The sequence below is a fragment of the Manihot esculenta genome, chromosome 11, assembly GCF_001659605.2.
Source record: "Manihot esculenta cultivar AM560-2 chromosome 11, M.esculenta_v8, whole genome shotgun sequence".
Lineage (NCBI taxonomy): Eukaryota > Viridiplantae > Streptophyta > Magnoliopsida > Malpighiales > Euphorbiaceae > Manihot > Manihot esculenta.
In genome coordinates this window covers 22,081,683-22,090,791 of record NC_035171.2, presented here as the reverse complement: position 1 = coordinate 22,090,791, position 9,109 = coordinate 22,081,683, and positions in this window count along the sequence as shown.

The window sequence follows — 9,109 nt, the reverse complement described above, 5'->3', positions numbered from 1 at the left end:
TCATAATTCGGATGTTAATTTCGCTAAATAAGGCATCTGATGCCATGCCACAAGGCGGGTTCTTTCAGACCATAATTCGAGTATTAGTCTCGCTAAACAAGGTATCTAATGCCAAGCCACAAAGCGGATTTTGCTAGGATATAATCTGAGTGTTAGTCCCACTAAACAAAGTATCTGATGCCAGCCTATAAGGCGGATTTTGCCAGGCCATAATTCTAGTGTTAGTCTCTCTAAATAAGGCATTTGATGTCAGGCCACAAGGTGGCTTCCGCCAGGCCATAATCCGAGTGTTAGTCCCACTAAATAAGGTATCTGATGCCAGGCCACAAGGCGGGTTCTTCCATGCCATAATTCAAGTGTTAGTCCCACTAAACAAGACATCTGATGCCAGGTGTTAATCCCGTTAAATAAGGCAACTGATGCTAGGCCATAAGACAAGTTCCGCCAGGCCATAATCTGGATCTTAATTCCGCTAAACTAGGCATTTAATGTCAGGTCACAAGGCGGGTTCCACCAAGTCATAATCCCGGTGTTAGTCCCACTAAACAAGGCATTTGATGCCAGACCATAAGGCGGGTTCTGCCAGACTATAATCTTAGTGTTAGTCCAGCTGAACAAGACATATGATGCTATACCACAAGGCAGGTTTTGCCAAGCTATAATCCGGTGTTAGTCCCACTAAATAAAGGCATCTGATGCCAGACCAAAAGGCGGGTTCTGCCAAACTATAATCCGAGTGTTAGTCCCACTAAACAAGGCATCTAATACCAAGCCACAAGGCGGGTTTCGCTAGGCCAAAATTCAAGTGTTAGTCCAGCTAAACAAGGCATCTAATGCTAGGCCATAAGGCAAGTTCCACCAGGCCATGATCTAGGTGTTAATTCCGCTAATCAAGGCATCTGATGTTAGGCTACAAGGCGGATTCTACCAGACTATAATCCGTGTGTTAGTCCCGCTAAATAAGATATCTTATACCAGCCCATAGGATAGGTTCCACTAGGCCATAATCTGGATGTTAGTCCCGCTAAACAAGGCCTCCAATGCCAAGGCCACTAGCCTGGTATTCGCCAAGCCACATGACGGAATGTTAGTCCTCCTTCATAAAAAGTCTCTAAGGCATTTTATGCCAGGCCACAAGGCGAATATCTACCAAACCAAATGACTGGGTATTATTCCTACTAAATAGAGGCGAGTTTCTGCCAAAAATCGGTACAAGGTGGGTAACCACTAGGCGAGTCTTCAGGTATTAGTCCCGCTAGGCAATTTTCTATCAAAAAGCGCTATGAGGCGGTTAACCGCTAGGTGAGTCTTTGGGTGTTAGCCCCAAAAAGCATAAGCAACTTTCTACCAAAAAGCCACAAGGCAGGTAACTGCTAGATAAGTTTTCGGGTGTTCGTCCCAAAAGGTAAAGCTGAGTTTTTACCTAAAAGTGCCACAAACCGATTATTCGCTAGGCTAACAACCAGGTTTCAGTCTTGATTAATAAAATTTGTAAGTTGTTATCGTGACTGAGTGTTAGGTTCGGTTTATTATTTTCAAGTTATTTGCTCCCTAGTCACCAAGCAATAGTCATTTATGATCAGGATCAGGCAAAGTGACGAGAATGTGGAAAGCCAATCTAGATATGCCACGGGAAGAGAATTATCACCTTTGAATATGAAAAATCGAAGTCCAGCAAAAGGACCTCTGATGTTACATAATAATCGTCCAAAGCAAACCATGAGCTATCACCATAAGACAGGACCACGTGACAAGGGTTTGATAAGCCGATACGTGGTTCCATCCGTGGAAAGAAAAACCCAGACACCGCACTCACCATCTCCTGAACAGGTCGAGTCTTCACATAAAATTACCGTTAGCAGATACAATTGTAACGACCCGAAAATCGGACCGCTACCGGCGCTAGGATCCGGGTCGACTTAAGGCCGCCGGGACCCGTAGCAAGCCAAACATACATCCTGGAAACCTGTTTAATCCCATACATGATCAAGAACATACATAAAAATTAAAACTTTTCTTTCATTCATTTCTCATACACCAAACTCAACCTGTGCATGCACTGAGCATAAACATAATCATCATCATAACCTGACCCCTCTATGGGATCTCATCAATGCCCCAAAGGGCGATATACATGTGTTGAGTTTGGCTAACATCTATATCATCAAATATCTAAGATCATGCATCAACAAGGGATTACAATACACATAGGGTCAAGCACATCTATAACCTCAATATACCTCATTACATAACATACTGTAATCTCTTACATTACATCATAGTACAATTGTCATGTCCACAATCTAACTATTACATAAACATACTTCAAAACTCTGGCTAACCTCTTGGTCTACCATGTACCTGCACATCTGGGGTTAGGGGAGAGGGGTGAGCTACAAAGCCCAGTGAGCAGAATAGTGAAATCATATATAAAAATTTCATGCCATTATGTAATGCAACACATCACAACTAATCACATCTCGGATGGTATTGTCACCAATAGTCCTCTACATAGTCCAACTGTGCCAGGACGTAGAATGGGTACAACCGGTCTTTCCCTTATCATAACATATCATAACATACCAATATGCCAGGGACGTAGAATGGGTACAACCTGGACTTCCATACCATATCATGCCGTAACATCATCATGCCATATGAGGACTAAAAGATCATCCAATAACCAATCCACATCAACATTATAAATGCAATGCAACACATTCGTGAATACTAATGCAAACAACCTACTATATCTCATGGCATTCGTGATGCATGGATCATGCTCGAAATTCATATTTCATTTATTTTAAAACTTGAGGTTTATTCCACTCACCTCTGGCTAGCTCTGACAAACTCTGTAGCAGCTGGCTCACTGCTGGGGTCCTCGGTTCCTCGGGTCCGAACCTACACAGGTGGACTTCAATGAGGGACCAAACATACATAAACATAACTCTAATATACTCCCCAAAAACCCCCTAAAACATCATAAAACAACTACATAATAACATGCAAGAAATGGCTGGACAGGGCACTTTCGGCGGCACCTTCGGCGGCCGAAAGTCCCTCAAGAGCCGAAAGTCAGGCAGGTTCAGCGGCACCTTCGGCGGTCGAAACTCCCAGACAGAGACGAAACTCATGCATGTTCGGCGGCACCTTCGGCGGCCGAAAGTCCCAGACAGAGACGAAAGTCTCTTTTCGGGGGCAACTTCGGCAGCCGAAAGGCCTGCCTCCCCAGCCATGTTCGGCGGCCGAAAGCTCCTTCGGCTGCCGAACCTGGTTTCTGCCAAATGGCATAAACTTGGCTCCCTAATGCATTTATGCCTCCAAAACTAACCAATCATGCATAAACTTGTTCTAAAACATGCATACACACCATACATCACACCTAGGGGTCTCAAACTATCAAATACCCCAACTACAACACTTCAAACATGCCACATTGTTCAAAAACATAACATTTGCTTAAAAACTTATACAACCCTATACATGCCATTCTACCCCATAAAACAACTTAAAACTTACTTAAAACATACAATGAGCTTAAGATCGGCTCTTACCTCTTGAAGATCGAGAGAGAGACGACCTAAACTCGGAGATCCAAGCAAATGAGCTCCTGAGTTCCCAAAGCTCCAAAACTTGTCTTAAATGCTCAAAACTTGCAATGAGAGGTGAAAACTCAAGAAAAATGGAGGAGATTTGAAGAAAGAACACAAGATCTGGGGAGAGGGAGGTCGGAAGCTAGCTATGGCCGAAAATGGGAGAAAGCTCGCCCATTTCGGCTAAGTGACCCTTTTATAGGTGGCTGGCCAGGCCACGTTCGGGGGCCGAAAGTGCTTCCGTATGCATGCCATGTTCGGCGGCCGAACTTGGGTTTCGGCAGCCGAACCTGGACTTCCCTCACTCATGCTTTCGGGGGCCTAACGTGCCTCCAAAACGCATGCATGTTCGGCGGCCGAACTTGACTTTCGGCGACCGAACCTGGGTTTTCCTCCAAAGACTTTTCATGCAAAAACTCATTAAATCTTCATACTTAAAACCATGAAATACCTTAAAACATTTTATGAAAACATGTTTCTACCCTACTAGAGGCTTCCGACACCCGAGATTCCACCGGACGGTAGGAATTCCGATACCGAAGTCTAGCCGGGTATTACAACAATCTAGCAGATCCCCATCACGCCTGCAATCACGAAATTACCGATCAATTAGTCGGTGGAATCTCCCATCAATTAGCCAGTACTAGCTGAATTTTTAAGGAATATTATAATTAACTACATCTTCTTACATATAAAAGCTAATGACAATAGAGACAAAGGTATGCAATTCTTATACAACTACTTATACAATTCTTTATATTCGCTCTATTCTTCAGCTTACCGAATTGAGTGTCAGAGTGTCTGCTGTAAGTACCAACCACCTCACATTCTCTTTCTTACAGATTAACCTATCGTAACATAAATCCTAACATATAACTATATTTCGGCCATATCATTAATTATTATACTAACCATTAGATTTTAAATAATTATTCTATTGACAAATTTATAATTAATTTAATTTAATTTATTAATATTTATTATTTCTATTAGTATTATGAGATGATTATATGAAAATAATTAATAATAATTTATTGTAATAAAATAACTAAATTTTACAAATAAGATATAAAATATGAAAATAATATTAATAATTTATAGCAATTATATTTTATTATAATATTTTGTTAGAGTAAAAAATATTGTAATATTATAAGTGAAATTAATTTCATAATTAATTTTAAATTTTACACAATTAAATTACTTATTATTATAATAATAAGTTATTGAATTTGAATAAATTTTAACATTTAAAAATTTCAATTATAAATACATATTATGTAATCAATATTTATTTAACTATTTATGCGCATATAATTAAATGTAGATTTTGAAATAGATAATGATTTTATTATTTAAATTAATTTAAAGTTAATAAAATTTCAACTTTATATATATAAATAGATGATGATTTTATAATTGAATTTAAATTTTAAAGCGGGTAATAATTTTATTATTTAAATTAATTTATCACCAATAAAAATTTAAATTTTGAGTTATATATAAATATTAAAAATATAAATTTATGGTATAAAATTATTGAAATAACACATTTAAATATTACATATATTAAAAAATAAAAGGTGACAATATAAAATTATTAGAGAATAATAATTATATATATAATAAATATGTAGATATTTATAATTCAATTAAATATATATAAAGTTAAAATATAATAATTATTATATATATAAGTAAATAAATATATAGATATATAAAAACGTTGCACGTTGAGAATAATAAGTTGATAAGGGAAGGGGAAATATTGGGCTTCCGAAAATTACCCATTAAAGTTTAGTTTTAATTATAATAAATAATTAAATTTTAATTGCCTATTAAATTAATTTATTTTTTATTTTAATTATTTAAATTGATATTAGAGTTTGTATAAATTTATAATTGATAGTTCTTACACTTAAATTCTATTCTATTATAATAAAATTAAAATTCTTAATTTTAAGACATGAAATAAGTAAATTAATAGCAAAAAAAAAATGTTAGAATTAAATCTATAACTACTCGTTTAAACTAAAATTCTACGTCATTTATAAAGAAAATGTATAAAAAAGAGTTTTAGTTTTTAAACCTATGAATACTAATTTAAAAATGTATATCAAAAAGTAATAATAATAAATTATGTACAAAAACATTTTAATCAATACATCAATTGAATTGAAATTGAAATAAGTAAAATTAATAATTGTATTTCAATTAAAATATAATTGATTTAATTAAACATTAAATATGATTGATTTTATATTAAAGTATTATAATTAGTATTTCTATAAGAAAAATAAATTGAGAAAAATAATTAAAATGAAACAATATGCTCATTGTTTTCTTTTTTATATTATATCTTTTAGCAAAATTCTTGTGCTAATTATTTTTAACTCCAGTTGTATGATTCAATTTTTTTTTTTCTATCTTTTGAAAGTAAATAATTCCTAAGCATGTTTTCATGTTTTTCCTCAATCCTCTCCTTTTTTACCCTTCTTCATGTTTAGGGGTGAGCATTCGGTCGGTTCGATTCAAAATCGAATCGAACTGAATAAACCGAAAACCAAAATTTTAGTGTTTATAAAAACCGAACCGATTTTGGTCAGAAATTGAATCGAACCGAACCGGTTTGATTCGGTTCGGTTTGATCGGTTTCAATTTTTAATAAATTTTTTATTTTTTACACTTTATTTTTAATATTTTAAAATTTAATTAAAATATTTTAACCTTAATATGATTTAATTTCTCTATATTATTGAAAAAACATATTATTATCACTAATCGGTTCGGTTCGATTTTTTCGGTTTTTTCTGATCAAAACCGAACCGAACCGAAATAACCGAAATAATTGAAATTTCTAAAATTAAAAATCAAACCGAACCGAACCGAAATGTATAAAAAACCGAACTAAATTTTCAAATCGATTCGGTTCGATCGATTTTTTCGATTTGAACCGAATACTGCTCACCCCTATCATGTTAGTTAAATAGACATCTCAGATTTGTTGCTTTACCTTAAACTGTATTATATGAACTTTATGCATGTAAAGCTACTTTCTATATCCACTTTTTCGTTATTGATTTTTTTTTTTTTGGGAAATAAGATGCTAGATGTGATAAATATATTTTATAAAAGCAATATAGTTTTGACACTAAAAATTAAATAAAGTTTGATCAGCAGTTTTTAATGTACAATATATATTCAAAATATTAGCTTATATAAAATAATATTATTGAAATAAAAATATGTATTTAAAAATTATTTTATTAATTAAATAAAAATTTAAAATTATATTGTAATTTACCGTTAATTTTTCAAATTTTAATTTAATACTCATAATAAATTCAAAAAATTTAATTTTATTATAATATTTAAAGTTCAGAATATAATGTAAATTAATATATTTACATGGATTGTCCAATGGGTAAAAGAAATAAAATTCATAACATTATGACTTGAGAAATTATTTTTATTCCTATCATTTTTATTTTTATTTTTATTTTCATGGTAAGATTCTTTTTAAAGTATAACATGTTAATATAATTATAAAACATATAGAATAAAGTTTAAATTCAAGCGTAAGATCTCGTTATTAAATTATTGAATTTAAATAAACCAATAATACATCCATTTTTCAAAATTACTCTCACAATAAAGAAAATATATTAGCTATTAAAAAGAATAAAACTTTTTACAAAGAAAAAAATTTATAATATTGTAAGATGGATTTACAATTAATAGAAATTCTTAAATAGACCTGGTCTATAATGGACCCAAAAAATATTAAAGTGGTCTCATCTATTTTTTATGATGAAATTTATTATATCTTAAAAATATGTTGTTCTACGATGAATCAAGCCCAAATAAATATTTTTCATACAATCAAATGCATGGCTACTTATATCCACATGTTTTTTAAGGTTGTTGCATGCTTCATTCTGTCCTTATATCTTCGTTCATAGATAAATGGGTTTCGTGAAGCCATTGTACCACCCATTACCCTTATGAAATGCAAAAGTACAAATAACTAGAGATCGTGCTTCTTATACTCAGAAGTATGTGCTTGTGTTGTGTAGAATTAACTCGATTTGTAGCAACTTGTGTGGAGTTAACTCGATTTGTGGTAGCTCCATGATGAGGTTCGATGGTCTTTACAGTAGTTTACCATGCACTCAAAATACCATGAATATGTGGTATTCTGAGTTAGAAATAGGCAAAACGTGCATATATGCAGAAGTGGATACTTAGTGGACACATACACATGCAAGACATGAAACATGGATGTTCTGTACTGCAATTAATTTTTATTTCTATTTGTTGTTGCAATTATCTTACTAGTTAGTAGCTGAGTGTGTGAGTGGTAGATAGCCGACTTTATCCACATGTGTATATAAGCTGTTGGGTCATCGAATGAAAGGAAAAGTTGAATTTGAATCAAATTCTGAGATTTTATTCTCACCCTATATAGAATAATATAATTTAGGATCCTATCAATTAGTATCAGAGCCGCGATGGCCACTAATAAAGAGAGGATTGAGAACATGGAGGCTGCCTTGGGTGGACTCCAGAAAAATTTCAACAAGCTCGAACAAGGCTTGACCGAAAAGCTGCGGCAACTTGAACTCACCATCACCAAGACTACTAAAATTCTTCTCAATAAGCAAGAACCATCTTCCAATGAAGGAAGTACACTTACTGGGATACGTCCACAAAGCACAAAAGAAGTGATTGAAGGGGGACATCCACTATTCTCATCTCGATTAGCGAAACTTAAGTTTCCACGCTACTCTGGGGATGACCTAAGTGAATGGCTTACTGACTATGCGGTTGTCAAGACCGGTCAAAAATAACCTTTTTAGTTATCAACAATTTTACAGCTGTAGATAGTGGCAAAAGGATCGTATCCACAGGGAATTGATACTTACCGATTCTTCAATCAACGACCAAGAAAATAAACTAAAAAGTAAAAATAGAGGGGTTTTGTAGATTAATGAACTAAACTAAAATTGAAAGCAATAAAGAAAAGCAATAAATGAAATAAAAGAGATTCAATGATGAGAATATTCTAGTTGAAGTATAGGATCTATTTCAGTTGTTGGGATTGATCATTGAGACTAAAATTCTTTTATTTGGTTCAATAAATTAGTTATGGTTATGGAAGACGTTTCTCACAATCATATCCCTCCTTAAGCATAGATTAATTAGGAAACATTTGCTAATTAATTACTAATTAATAAGTTGCCAAGGAACGTCCTTAGAATTTTTTACTTTTCAACCGTTAATTGCATTAAGAAATAGAGAGACCTAATTCTAGCTAACCAAATGTATGGTGATCTTGAGCTAGGTTATGCAATTTCCTTAGTTTTTAAACCAATAGTTACTTGTATTTGAACAATTCAAGCAATTACGGACTTAAACTCTTCAAACTAACAAATTATTACTTTGCAATCAAGAATTAATGGGCCCTATTGATCTAAACAGCAAGGTAACAATAGAATTAAGCATAAAATTAC